The sequence below is a fragment of the Molossus molossus genome, unplaced genomic scaffold (assembly GCF_014108415.1).
Source record: "Molossus molossus isolate mMolMol1 unplaced genomic scaffold, mMolMol1.p scaffold_m16_p_15, whole genome shotgun sequence".
Taxonomy (NCBI): domain Eukaryota; kingdom Metazoa; phylum Chordata; class Mammalia; order Chiroptera; family Molossidae; genus Molossus; species Molossus molossus.
The window spans coordinates 44,311,924-44,327,012 of NW_023425350.1; the positions used below are offsets into that span (position 1 = coordinate 44,311,924).

General features: G+C 42.2%; 1 pseudogene; it reads right to left on the reverse strand.

Moving 5' to 3' along the window:
- Nucleotides 1–7,673: 7,673 nt before the first annotated feature.
- LOC118630530 lies at nt 7,674–9,446 on the reverse strand (annotated as a pseudogene).
- Between the last annotated feature and the right edge of the window lie 5,643 nt (nt 9,447–15,089).

Here is a 15,089-nt window from a genome sequence, read left to right on the forward strand (position 1 = left end):
GCCCCGCTTGCCTGTCCACTGACCCCACCTCCTCCGCCTGAACAACCCGACTGGAATCCACTCTAATCAATGGCACTTAACTACTCAGGCCACCATGAGGGGTGGGCAAGGGGAGGGGGCCCACCATGATTTCTCCATATAATTTTGTTCATAGGCCAGAGTGAGTTATTCCACCTGCACCTTTCTGAACAAATACTAATTCAATTTTAAGTCTTAAGTCACTTTTTAAATATATATGATCTACTCTTCCCACTTCCTACCCTTTCTACTGCTCTCCCACTCTCCCTTTGCTGGTAGTAGCCACATGCCCCTGTTTCCCCCAGCCTTGTATATGGGGAGATAGGGGTTGGAGCAGTTACCTTCTTTTCCTCTTGCTGATGAGCAGACTCAGCAAGAGCATTTATGTCCTTACTATGTTTGGAGTGTGCTTGATTCTGGGCCTTGGGGCAGGCCCTAGGGACTAGGGAAGGGAGAGACAGCTCTTCCCTTAGCTGGCTGGCTGCCTGGCATTAGGCTGCAGTCCCCCCTCACCCCTCACTCACAACTGGGAGAGAAACCACAGCTTTATTGTGACAGCCACAAACCCATTGCCCACAGCCCACCCCACCCCCCTCATCCTTGGTCACCCTGACCTCTGGCTCTGAGCCCTGTTCTGACCAAATCACAATGATGAGTATTTGCGGGGAGATGGGTAAGGGAGGGAGTGGGAGGGAATGGAACCAACTTTTTCCATATTTTGTATTGTATGTTTCTTCAACATGTTAACCAATCAGTACCTTGTCAATATAGCCAGCTGAACAATCAACAACAACAACAACAAAACAACGCAGAGCAAGTAGAAGCAAATAAATAGTAAAGGTCAGAGCAGAAGTAAACGACATAGAGACTAAAAAACAATCAAAAGATCAATGAAACAAAGAGCTGGTACTTTGAAAAGATAAACAAGATTGATGGAGCCTTAGCCAGACTCACCAAGAAACAAAAAGAGAGGACCCAAATAAACAAAATCAGAAACGAAAAAGTAGAAGTAACAACTGACACCACAGAAATACAAAGGATCGTTAAAAAATACTGTGAACAATTTTATGCCGACAAATTGGACAATCTTGGCAAAATGGACACATTTCTAAAAACACATAGTTGCCCAAAACTAACCGGGAAAAGAGAAAACTTGAACATACCAATAACAACTAAGGAAATTGAAGATGTAACCAAGAATCTCTCAGCAAACAGAAGACTGAAACCGAACAGCTTCACAGGGAAGTTTTACCAAACACTCAAAGAAGATCTAACACACATTCTCTCCCTCCCTCCCTCCCTCCCTCCCTCCCTCCCTCCCTCCCTCCTTCCCTCCTTCCTTCCTTCCTTCCTTCCTTCCTTCCTTCCTTCCTTCCTTCCTTCCTTCCTTCCTTCCTTCCTTCTTTCCTTCCATTATTATTATTATTATTATTATTACTATTATTATTATTTGGTATGTGCCCCTAGCGGGAACCAAACCTGGGACTCTCTGGTTCTCAGGCCGATGCTCCAACTGCTGAACCAAACCAGCCAGGGCACACACCCATTCTCTTCAAACTATTCCAAAAAATTCAAGAGGGAAGACTTCCAAACTCATTTTATGAGGCCAGCATAATAATAATTCCAAAACCAGATAATGACACTACAAAGAAAGAAAACTACAGGCCAGTATCCCTGATGAATATAGATGCCAAAATCCTTAACAAAATGTTAGCAAATTTGATCCAGCAATACATTAAAAAAATTATTCACCATGACCAAGTGGGAATAAAAAATTATTCACCATATCCAAGGGATGCAAGGCTGGTACAATATTCACAAATCAATAAATGTGATACACCACATAAGCAAAATGAAAGATAAAAACCATATGATCATATCAATAGACACCGAAAAAGCATTCAACAAAGTCCAGCTGGATTCAACAAAATCCAGCACCCATTTCTGATAAAAACATTCATATCTCAACATAATTAAGGCCATATATGAAAAACCTACAGCCAACATCATACTCAATGGACAAAACCTAAAAGCATTTTCCTTAAAAAACAGGAACAAAACAGGGATGCCCACTTTTACCACTCTTATTTAACATTGTACTGGAAGTCTTAGCCACAGCAATTAGACAAGAAGGAAAAATAAAAGGGGTTCAAATTAGAAAGAAGGAAGTGAAACTGTTATCATTTGCAGATGACATGATATTGTACATAGAAAATACTAAAGACTCCATCAAAAATCTACTAGAGCTAATACATGAATTTGGCAAAATAGTAGGATACAAAATTAACATCAAGAAATCGATGGCATTCTTATTCACCTATAATGAAGTCATAGAAAGAGAAACTAAAAAAAAATCCCATTTACCATTGCAGCAAAAAAACTAAGATACCTAGGAATAAACTTAACAAAAGAAGTAAAGGACCTGTTCTCAGAAAACTACAAGACATTGAAAAAAGAAATAGAGGAAGATATAAAAAATTGGAAGCATATTGCATTGTTCATGGATTGGAAGAATTAACATCATTAAAATGTCCATACTACCCAAAGCAATCTATAGATTCAATGCAATCCTCATTAAAATACCAATGACATATTTCATGGAACTAGAACAAGTACTCCAAAAGTTTATATGGAACCAAAAAAGACCCTGAATAGCCACAGCAATCTTGAAAAGGAAGAACAAAGTAGGAGGAATCACAATACTGGATATCAGGTTATACTACAAAGCCATTGTAATCAAAACAGCCTGGTACTGGCACAAGAACAAGCATATAGATCAATGGAGCAGAACAGAGAACCCAGAAATTGACCCAAAACATCATGCTCAATTAATATTTGACAAAAGTGGCAAGAGCATACAGTGGAGTAAAGACAGCCTCTTTAATAAATAGTGTTGGGAAAATTGGACAGATACATGAATAAAAATAAAGCTAGACCACCAACTTAACCATAAGAATAAACTCAAAATGGATAAAAGACTTAAATGTGACTCATGAATCCATAAAAATCCTAGTAGAAAATGTAGGCAACAAAATTTCAGACATTATACGCAGCAGAATTTTCACTGATAAAACCCTTAAGGCACCTGGCTGGTATGGCTCACTGACTGAGGGTCGACCCATGCACCAAAAGGTCGCCAGTTTGATTCCTGGTCAGGGCACATGCCCAGGCTGTGGGCCCGATCCCCAGTAGGGGGTATGCAGGAGGTGGCCAATCAATGTTCTCTCTCATCGATGTTTTCATCTCTCTCTCCCTCTCCTTTCTTCTCTCTCTAAAATCAATAAAGAATAAAGAAAATAAAAGTTTTAAAAACAAAACAAAAAACCCCTAAGGGAAGAGAAACAAAAGAAAAAATGAATAAATGGGACTACATCAAACTAAAAAGCTTCTGCACAGTAAAAGAAACAACCATCAAAATGGAAAGGGAACCCACTATATGGGAGAGCATAATTGCCAACGATACATCGGATAAGGGGTTAATTTCCAAAATGTATGGAGTGGCCCTGGCCAGTTTGGCTCAGTGGTTAGAGCATTGGCCTGCAGTCCAGAGAGACCCGGGTTCGGTTCCCACTAAGGGCACACACCTCGGTTGCAGTTTGTCCCCAGCCCTGGTTGGGTTGTGTGGGTAGCAGCCACTCGATGGGTCCCAAAATATATGGAGTACTCAAACAACTCAACAAAAGGAAGACAAAGAATCCAAATTAAATATGAGCAGAGAAGCTAAATAGACACCTCTCCAAACAGGACATACAAATGGCCAAGAGACATATGAAAAAATGCTCAATGTCACTAATCATCAGAGAGATGCAAATTAAAACGACTATGAGGTATCACCTCACACCTGTCAGAATGGCCGCCATCAACAAATCATCAAACAAGTGTTGGCGAGGGTGTGGAGAAAAGGGGACTCTAGTACACTGCTGGTGGGAATGCAGACTGGTGCAGCCACTGTGGAAAACAATATGGTGTTTCCTCAAAAAATTAAAAATTGATCTGCCAGTTGACCCAATGATTCCACTTCTAGGAATATACCCTAAGAAGCCTGAAACACCAGTCAGAAAGAATATATGTACTCCTATGTTTATAGCAGCACTATTTACAATTGCTAAGATCTGGAAACAGCCCAAGTGTCCATCAGTAGACGAGTGGATAAAAAGGCTGTGGTACATATGCACAATTAAATACTGTGCAGCTGTAAAAAAGAAAGATCTCTTATCCTTTGAGATGTCAGGCATGGACCTGGAGAGTATTATGCTAAGCAAAATAAGCCAATCAGAGAAAGACAAATATCACATGATCTCACTTATTTGTGGAATATAATGAACAAAATAAGCTAATGAATAAAATAGACATAGTAGGGTACAGACTGACAAACCTCAGAAGAAGGGGATAGTGGGGGGAGGGAAGAGATAAACCAAAGAACTTATATGCATGTACGCATAGCCAATGGACATAGACAACAATGTTGGGGGTTGGAGGGTGGGATGGGAAGGAGGGTGTCAATGGGAGAAAAAGGAGAAACATGTATAACAAAAATAAATTAATACAATTTTTTTAAAAAGTAAAAAAACAATGAACATCACACAAGAACAACAAAGGTAAAATAAATAGAATAATGCAAAATAAAAGGAAATTAATTAAATAAATTTTAGTAATTTTCATGTGGAAGTATTGAAACTTTATTTAAAACACCATGTTTTCCAAAAATTTGGAATAGCTAAGTTGTTTCGCCTGCGATTTTCTGAGTAGCTGAAAACTGTGAACTTTCACTGTTACTCCTCTCTTCACCCTGGTTGGTTTTGAGCTTTCAATAAAGCTTTTCACCTGAGTTTGCTTTTTAAAAAACCTGGATTGAGAACATATGATAATAGCAAGTGCATGCATGCCAATTTGTTTACCTCGAGTATCAGAGGAAATCATGTGCATCTGTTTGTTTACTTTTCCTTGGAACCTAGAAGGTCACCTCTAAAAATAATCTTGCTCAGTGTCAGAGCTTCTGTGACACAGAGGTACATACCTCACATGCTCTCTGTAGTTAGCGCCCTATTCCAAGCATATCCAGTTCCCCAAAGGACTCAGACTAGAGAAGGTTGCCGGGGGAGCAGCTGCCAGCTAAACTGTCCAGCTGTTGATTTATTTAATACTGGATTCAAATGACACCCTTTAAAAAACATTGCATACCTTTTCTCATGGCTACCACTCTAGACTAGTGATGTTGAACTTTTAAATGTTTATTGGCTATTTGTATTTTTTTCTTTTGTGAATTTCTAAAGGAAATATTGAAAGAATTTCTGAACTAGAGCCCATGCTATGGTTATTTGACTTTGCAATAGACACATCTGGGGTGCCTAACCAACCCCTACTTCTTGAAGAGCCTTGAAGCTCTTGTTGAATGAGTGGGGAAAGGGTAGATAACGAGAGAGCAATTGGAAATCTATGGTCCATCTCAGAAATAAGGAAGCCATGGGTAGAAGACAAAAGAACAGAAAGATGGTAATTGAAGAGATGGAATCTGTGGAATTTTATAGCTGATTGAATACAGGATGCAAAGGAATTCCACATGTTCCAGAAGTTTCTAAGACTTGTGCTAGGAAATTGGTAGTGCCATTATGGAGGAGAACTCAGCTTCTTCTGCCTCTCAAGGGACCTCATGCCAACAACTGTTTTGTCACTTATCTTTAATTGTTTACTTTCATTTATTCCTTTCCATTTAAACCTAATCAAGAATCTCCCACATTTGAAAACCAAAACCAAAACAAAACTTTCCCCTTGAAAGGTGATGGGAAGTATAGGCTACTAACATCTTCATCTTATATGTAGGAGGTCAAGAGATGCTATCAGTGATTAATAGAATGAAAAATAGATTTTACATAGTTTTCAAAGGTGGCCAATGAAAAATGGTGATACAAACATTTTGGGTAAGAGAGGGGAAAGAGAGAGAGGGAGATAGGGAAACTAAATTCTAATTCAGCATATCAAGAAGTTAATAATGTCTAGCCTGGCCCTGGCCAGTTTGGCTCAGCGGTTAGAGCATAGACCTGCGGTCCAGAGAGACTCGGGTTTGGTTCCCACTAAGGGCACGTATCTCGGTTGCAGTTTGTCCCCGGCCCTGGTCGGGTCGTGCAGATGGCAGTCACTCGATGTGTACCTTTCACGGCAATGTTTCTCTCTCTCTTCCTCTCTCTCCCTCTCACTCTATCTGAACAAAAAATGAAAATATGTCCTTGGGTGAGCATAAAAATAAAAAATAAAAAAATGTCTAGCCTCATAAATAAGAAATAGCCACACTAGAAGGTTAATTGTTGATATGGAGGTTACAACACAGAAGCAGTTCAAAATGGTTGCTTCTGGCCTGTAAAAGAATGACTCAGAGGATTGTTGCTTTGTCGTTTTTGTTTTTTGTCCCCACCTCCTACCCAATTACTGCTTTTTTGTAACCATTTACATATTTTTTTTTTATGAGGTTTTTGAAGATTTTTTCTTCTTTTTTTCAATATGGTAAGGAGAGAAGCCTTAAAAAATAATTCTCCTTAAACTCGCATCTCCTTACAGCTACCACCATCTCTCATATTCCTTAAAATATATTACTTAATAATAATAGTAGTAGCTAATATTTACTAAATTGTTGTTATGTGCCATGCATTGTGCTAATTGCGTTACTTTCATCATCTCATTTAATCTTCACGGCAAACTTATTGCAACTAGACATCTTGAAGGAGTTTTTTGTGCTTACCATCCACATTTGCTTATAATCCAGTCTCTCCTCAACCCATTGCAGACTGGCTTTTGCCACCCAAACTCAATTTATACTGCTCTCAATGAGGGAACCCATAACCTTCCTATTGTTAAAACTGGTTATACTTTCAGAATCTTTAACTTTACTCCTCTTCTCCCTTTACTTCCTCAAGACTATACTTTTTTGGTTTCCCTCCTGCTTCTCTGGCTTCTGCTCAGTCCCCTTTAAGGTTTTTTTTTTTCTATTTACCTCCTAAATGTTGTTATGCCTCAAAGAGTTCCTTCTTCACTTTATATCCCTTTGGACTATTTATATATTCCTATTGAAGTTACCATTGATGAAACTCAAACCCCTGTTTCTACCACAACTGTTCTTTCTCCTGAGCTACAAACCCATAGACCACTACCTATTTGACATCCTGATCTAGGTGTCCCACTAACATCTCAACTCAGCAAATCCCAAGTGAAATGCACTGATGTTCTTCTATACTTGTCTCTTCTGCGTCTTCCTCTCAGCGACTCTACTGCCATTCATACAGTTGCCCACTTCCAAATGTGAACATTGTCTTTGATTCCCTAGCTGCCCTCCACATCTAATAACATGTGATCATTCACTTGTACTGTCTCCATTTTTATTTCTCTCCACTCCACCTCATCTAGGGAGCCACTACCTTCACATGCAGTCATCATCTCTTATCTGAACTATGGCAATGGCCCAATAATCATTCTCCTGCTCTCCCATCTATGGGCTCCTCTCAAGTCCATGCTCTACATTGCAGCTAGAGTGATTCTTTCTCATGTGCATATCTGAACCTGCTTCTCCTCTGCTGAGTCAGGTGTCCCTTGCGTGCATTCCCATAGGACTTATCATAGCACTTGCCACACCATTGTATTTACCTGTATCTTCTCTGTTTCCCTCACTAAACTGCAAGCATATTAACTATACCTGCAGAGAGTGTCAATCCATTGAATGAATTATGGGAGGTGGTCTTAAGGAATGGAAAAAACATGAGTGGGGACTGAGCCCTTGGGGCTAACCTCTGCGGGAGCTGCTGTTGAGCATCGGGCTGTTAGGCATTGCTGAAGCTCAGGGATATAGCTGGCTGCTGCAGAAACATCTGGATGTTGGAGTCCTGGACCAGGCAGAGCTGCTCCTGATCTGATAGAGCACCTCCTGCTGCATCAGATATTGGCCTGCAGAACATGCTGAACTGTGCAGGAAACTGCCAGGTGGGGCAGGTGGGTTCTGCAAAATAGTCTGAGGCAGGAGCTACTGTGTGAGGTCACAGGATGATGGAACAGGCTGGAGAGCCGACATTGTTGTAGGCTCACCTTGCCTGACTGAGCCCTGGCACAGGGAGCTTTGGGGCTGGGTGGCCAATCTTGGCATAGCTGTGGAGCTAGCCTCTGCCATCAGCCTGCTTTGAATGGAGGTAGATTATGACATGGCCATGTGTGAGGATTTATGGGAACTTCTTGAGGACGCTGATGGCAAGTGACATGTGTTAAGGCCTGAGGTGCCCATGTCAAGTGCATTAAAGTGCTGCTGAGGTTCCAGGCTTGAGCCCTTGTCCTTTAGTGCTGAAGGGTGGCTGCTTCAAATAGCAGGTCTTGAAAAGCCAGCTCCTGCCTCCTTCCCATCTGGATGACCACATAACTGACCACCAAGTGTGTGCACACGATGAACTCTGGTTTGGAATTCCACTGGTGGTAAGTGAAGTGGTAGTGGGTCTGCAGTCAAGTCTACTGCTATCCTGTGGTCAGAAACCGGTAGCAACACGACATCCCTTTGCCAAACTGATTCAAGTGCTGGTGGCACCTGGCCAGGAGCTCCAGATCATCGATGTGGTAGTAGTCGCCTGAGATTCCCAAAACTTTGAAAAACTAGGTAGGTATCCTATGATTGGAGGGGCTATGTGATCCAGAAATAAAAATTTCCATTCTAAGCTATGCCTTGAAGTGAATTGCTCAGAACTCATCAACTATCCATATTTCCTTTAAGAATTGTGATGTTGCTAGGTGAACGATAGCAATGAAGTAGACCTACTTTCCAAGTGGCACCTGGCAAGGACTTGAAAGGGCACTGCTACAGGAGGGGTTAGGGACATCGTTGTAGGAGCAAAAATTCCCTACACATTTTATGTATTCATAAGTTGGAAATTCCTTTCGATTCAAGCTTCCTCTGAGAAGATGGCGATAAAACTCTAAATTGTTGTCAGATTTTAAGTATCCTGGGGAGAGGAATCCACCACAAGCACATGGGAAGAGAGCATTTTATAAACTTCTGGATGTTCTTGTTCTGGGAGAACATTTAACAAATTCTGATCCATGACATCCCATTTAAGTGCCCAAGGAGAGGTGTGATACTGTCAGAAATGCAGAGAATGCTGCTGCCCATGGTCACAGCATGATGAAGCTATTTAATGTCTCCAACATCAGCCATGTGAATTCATTATTGAGGAAGAAAGGTTTCCAGTTCTGAATACCACAGATTTCCATTTGCGCTGAGACTTCATTGTATTTCTGCAAAAATCTGATGACTTTTTCCAGCATGGTATTTTGTCCATTTTCCATGTGTTGCCAGGAAGCATGGAGCTAAGCTCTTTGATGAGAACTTTGAACTAGTCCCCACACTTCTTCTCAGACTTGTTTAGAAAAGCTGTCTTTGCCCTGTCTTTCTCATCTTTATCCATTAAATTTTCTATGCAGTTTTTCTTCGGAGCGGGTCGGGGTGGCCCCGCAGGACCGGGAGGTGACTGGACCGGGGAGATGCGCCTTCCACCGCAGGGAGCTGGAGCCTGAGTGGGCGCAGCGAGCTTCTCTCAGGCAAAGTCTGGATTCAGATAGAGTAGATTTTGGTTTCTTCCTCTTCTTAATCTTGTTTTTTTTTTTTGTTTGTTTTTTTAAATCCTCACCCTAGGATTTATCTTCAGATAGAGTGGGAGGTAGAGAGGGGGGAAGAGAAAGAGAGAAACATTGATGTAAGAGAGACACATCGAGTGGCTGCCACCCACAAGACCCCGGGGTGGGGACAAACCGCAACCAAGGTATGTGCCCTTAGCGGAACTGAACCAGGTACTCTTGGGTCTGTGGGCTGACGCTCTGACTGGTGAGCCAAACTGGCCAGGGCCTTCTTTATTATTATTTTTTTTTTCATCTATAAAAATGCAGGTCGCAGTTCCTTTCTTACAGAGCCGTTGGGAGGATTACATGAGGTGCCTGGCATAGAATACAGCACAGAGGAGCTTGAGGTCGGTGTGTATTCCCGTCCCCCACTCACAGCAACCAGAGAATCTGGGTTCCCTGGGAACTCGGTTCAAGGGACCAAGGATGAATTCAGAGGTGGGTACTGCAGGAGAAGAGGCCAGCAGGGAGCAATGAGTTGGGCCTGAATTCGCAGTGGGAGCTGGAAGTACAGGTTTAGAAGTCCTCCGTTGGGAGCACTGAGCTGGGGCCTAGGAGTCAATGAGACTGTAGTTTGCCTTTGCAAAAGATGGAGGAGGAATGGTCTGTGGGATGGATGTTAGAGAAGAACCAGGATAAGGAGGGGGAAGCAACAGTGTTACACACTGCAGAGAGATTGAGGAGAATGTGCCTGTGGGTTTGGATTTGATGAGGTCATAGATGTCCTTGGAAAGAATGTTGATGGCTGTTTTGTGAGGTTAATCATTTGTTCTAGTTCAGAGTAGAAAGAAGGAGCCATGTGGGACTTGGAGTTCCAGAGCAAAAGCCATCTGAACTGATAAGCACAGAAGGAAGGGCTGATTATAACAATAGCAGCAAAAACTGTTCATAAATTAAACACAGGGCTGAGCTGGAGCACACTCCAGTGCTGAGATGTCAGGACCCTTCCCTACTTCTAACCCCCACCCCACTAACTCCTGTCCCATTTAAGAATACCAAGGAATAACCAGGCACAGGTGGCAGGACACTGTGGAAGCATAAACAAGACTGTATACAGAGACTTTTTTGTTTAGTAACTACCATTTATTCTTTTCTGTGTGGCAGGCATTGTGCTGAATGTCTTGTGCAACAATTGTCCTTACAACAATCCTTTAAAATATTATTGTTAATTAATGATTGAGAAAACTAAGGTTTAGAGAAGTTAACTGTTGAAAGTGAACTGGTAAGTGATGAGCTTGAGACTAAAACTGGGATCTCTGACTGATTCCTTGCTCTTGCCTGGCCTGCTAGCATAGGGGTGGGCAGCACCGGGGAGGGGACCTGGAGAAGTCTTTGCTTGGGAGTCAAGGGAGAGGCATAGCAGGGCTTCTGAAAAGTTAAGGAACCTGTTTTACGTATATAACCCATTTCCCTGACTCTGCCCAGCCAAGTAGTGAATAAGTTTACTGTACACCAAAGAACTATCTAGACCTGCATTGTCCCATATTTTCCACACTGATGGGATGTTCTTTATCTGTGTTATCCAATATAGTAGCTACTAGCCATATATGGCTACTGAGCACTTGAAATGTGGCTACTATGACCAAGGAACTAAACTTTTTATTTTAATTAGTTTAAATTTAAACTTAAAAACTGGTACTTGATTTAGTTATTGAAAAATTTTAAGTATATTTTGAACTACTAGGTATATGAAACTACTTTTTCAATTTAAAATTTTGTGAAATCTAAATACAGTTAGTAGTTAGCATCCGAATTGATAGTTACTGTACATGTAATATACACTTCCTCTTTTTATTTATTTTTTAATCCTCACCTGAAGATATGTTTTTATTGATTTTAGAGAGAGAGGAAGGGAGAGGGAAAGAGAGAGAGGAGCATTGATGTGAGAGAGAAACGTTGATTGGTTGCCTCCTGCATGCACCCCAACTTGGGATCAAACCTGCAACCTGGGCATCAAGCCCACAACCTGGGCATGTGTCCTGACTGGGAAGTGAACCGATGACCTTTTGGTGCATGGGACGATGCTCAAAGAACTGAGCCACACTGGCAGGACTAGGCACATATTTTCTTCCTAATGGACACAACACCATATAGAGGCCTCTGATTCAGTGCATATACCGCATCCTGGAGGAGCTCCCAATCCTTAAGAATCTTGTCTCCGAGATAACATTTTATTTTCTATTTATTTGAGTTTGGTTTCTTTTATTTGTACTTAAAAATACTTTAGTAAAAATTGCAAACAGCATCAAAAGAATGGAAGGGGGGAAAGTGTTCCTGGCGGGTGTCGGAGCAGGGTGGGGCTCAGGACTGGCTTTGTTTTTTTTTTGTTTGTTTGTTTTTTATCCTCACCAGAGGACATTTTTCCATTTTTTGTTTAGGTAGAGTGGGAGGGAGAGAGAGGAACAGAGAGAGAGAGAGAGAAACATCGACATGAAAGGAACACATCGAGTGGCTGCCACCCGCACAACCGACCAGGGCCGGGGACAAACTGCAACCGAGGTACGCACCCTTAGCGGGAACCGAACCTGGGTCTCTCAGGACCGCAGGCCGACGCTCTAACCACTGAGCCAAACCGGCCAGGGCTGGACTGGCTTTGGGACTAGAGCAAGTTAACTGCCCTCTGAACAGTAGGAGGTAGCTCAGGACAACAGTCTCATCTTCCCAGTGGGTGATGCAGAAGGTCCCTGTGGTCAGCACTGCTGGGTCTGAGCCTGAGTGCGTACAGGACATGCTGCAGCTGAAACATCAGGTCTTGAGCCTGCAGAACTGGAGATCTCATTCAAACACACTTTCCTTCCACAGGGCTGGGGTGGGGCCAAGACTCTGCATTGCTCAGAAGCTGCACCTGCTGCTGCTGCTGGTGGTCCTAGGACCACACCTTAAGTGGCAGGTGTGAAGTAGGCATTTTGCACACATCACTCAGTGGACACACACACTTTCACCTTTGTTTCCTCCTCTATTGATACCTCTTCTGCCACCAGGTGGGTCACAGTCTCCTTTCTCCTTCTCAGCCCCGTGATGCTTTAGCATCTCCTTGTCCTTCTCTTCCTGTCATTCTCATTCTGGATCTTTCAGAGCCTAAGTGGTGACAAACTACTTCAAGTGTAATCTCTAAAGAAGGAGCTTGCATCTGCGATGGCCAAGAAGACAAAACAAGCAAACAGGCATAACTGTGCAACTCCGGAACCATTCTAATACAGGAGCATACACTGTCCAACACTAATTAAAGTAGGAGGTAGTCCTTCCAGGAGACGTCACATGGCTAAGGTACCAACCGAAAGTTTATGATGCCTGGTACTGCTGTCAAGATGCTACACAGACCTATGGAGGCTCTCACTTTTACTGCTATGAATGGAATACTTTGCAAGATAACACTGTAAAATCAACAGGTTATGAGATCCTTCAGGGTAGGGAATCATGTGTGTAAACCCAGTCTTTTATGTCATCTGGAATATGAGAGTGCAGTTCTATATATATTATTCAAACAAATGAATAAGTGAATTAATGAATAATAAATTAATGAAAATGAATGCTGGATTAGTACAAGACATTTGGGGCTAGGGAGTAGTAATGGGATGGCTACAGAATTGGCAATATCATTCATAATCATTTTTCAGCTACAGTCTATAAGGTATGACTCTTGAATCCCACTCTTATCTTTTTCATAAGTTTCAGACATCTACAACAGCAAACTTGATGTTGATGCTTAATGTTCCAAGAACTCCTGCAACAAAACATATGTTGTTCACAATGAAATCATTTTCCCACCAACCCTGTTCCTCCTTCTCCTATGGCAATGCCAACCAGATCAGAATCTTAGAAGTCATCCTAGACTTCGTCCTCTCCCTTAGTCTTAATATTCAATTTGTTACTAAAATTTTGTTATTTCTGTATCTTCACTAGCTTTGGAATTTGACTTTCTCTCCCTTCTGGTTTCCTTCCCTCCAGCCACTCTTCCCTTCCTATCCATTTTCCTTGTCACTGACAAACTGATCTTTCTAAAATGCAGACTTAACTGAGGACTGGGGTAGTCCCAGAGATGTGGAAGTGGGGTACAGACTGACAATCCCCAGAAGAGGGAGTGGTGGGAGAGAGATAAACCACAGAACTTATATGCATGTATGCATGAACAATGGACATGGACAACAAAGTTGGGGACAGGAGGGGGAGGGGGAATCAGTGGGGGAAAAAGGAGAAACATCTGTAACAAAAACAAATTAATTAATTAATAAAAAAATTCAGACAATCATATTTCTCTCTCTTTTTTTTTTTATCCTCACCTGAAGACATTTTTTCATTTTTTGTTTAGATAGAGTGGGAGAGGGAGAGAGAGAGAGAGAAACATCGACGTGGAAGGGACACATCGAGTGGCTGCCACCCGCACGACCCAACCAGGGCTGGGGACAAACTGCAACCAAGGTACATGCCCTTAGCGGGAACTGAACCCGGGTCTCTCCGGACTGCAGGCCAATGCTCTAACCGCTGAGCCAAACCAGCCAGGGCTCTCTCTTTCTTAAGACTGTCTAAAAGCTCCCCACTGCTGTAGGATAAAACCCATGGTTGGCCTGGCTTACAATGTCTTCCATGATCTGGCCCCTCTATCTTGCTTACCACTCTACAAGGCTAGAAGCTTGTGGTGGTGGGAATTGTGTTGTCCTTATCTTCATCATTATAGTGCCTAAACAGTTTTGGTGACCAAATAAAGTTTTCCAAAATGAATAAATGAGGAGATAAGACCTGAAATGGGCTTTGAAGATTGAGCTGGGTGGATAAAATATATATAGAACATCTAATCTGAAACCTTCAAACATTTATTGGGCTACTGAGTTTTTTGATGAAACAGATTCCTTGTCCTTAATTTTTTATCTCCAGGCTTCTGGTCAAGGTGGCAGCGTAGTACTCACATTCTCCCATAACCACCTCAAAATTACAACTGAACTACAGAATAACCATCATTTAGTACCACCTGAAATCTAGTTGAATAGAAGTCCTACAACTAAGGATATAAAAAAGAAGCCACATTGAGATTTGTAGGAGGGGTGGAGATGCTGGTCCCACACTCAGGTGTGGCGGATAAAAATCAGGACAGATATCTCAGCCTCAAAGGACACCACCCAGGAATGAGGAGTCCCAGCGCCACAACAGACCTCCCAGGCCAGGATTCCAGTGCCAGGAAGAAAAGTCTCCATAATTTCTGGTTGGGGTTTTGGCTGAGTGAGACAAAGGGCTTCTTGAGCCCCAGGCATTCCCCTTAAAGGGTCTGCACACAGATTCATTTAGATTCACTCTGAGCTCCAGGGCTGGGTCACCAGGGCATACAGGAAGGAACTGAATTGTTTGGCATCAGGGCAAGAACTGAATGGACAGTTTTCTCCCAGACAAAAGTGCTCACAGAGACCATTGTTCCTTTTTTGAGTCCTCACACTCTAGAG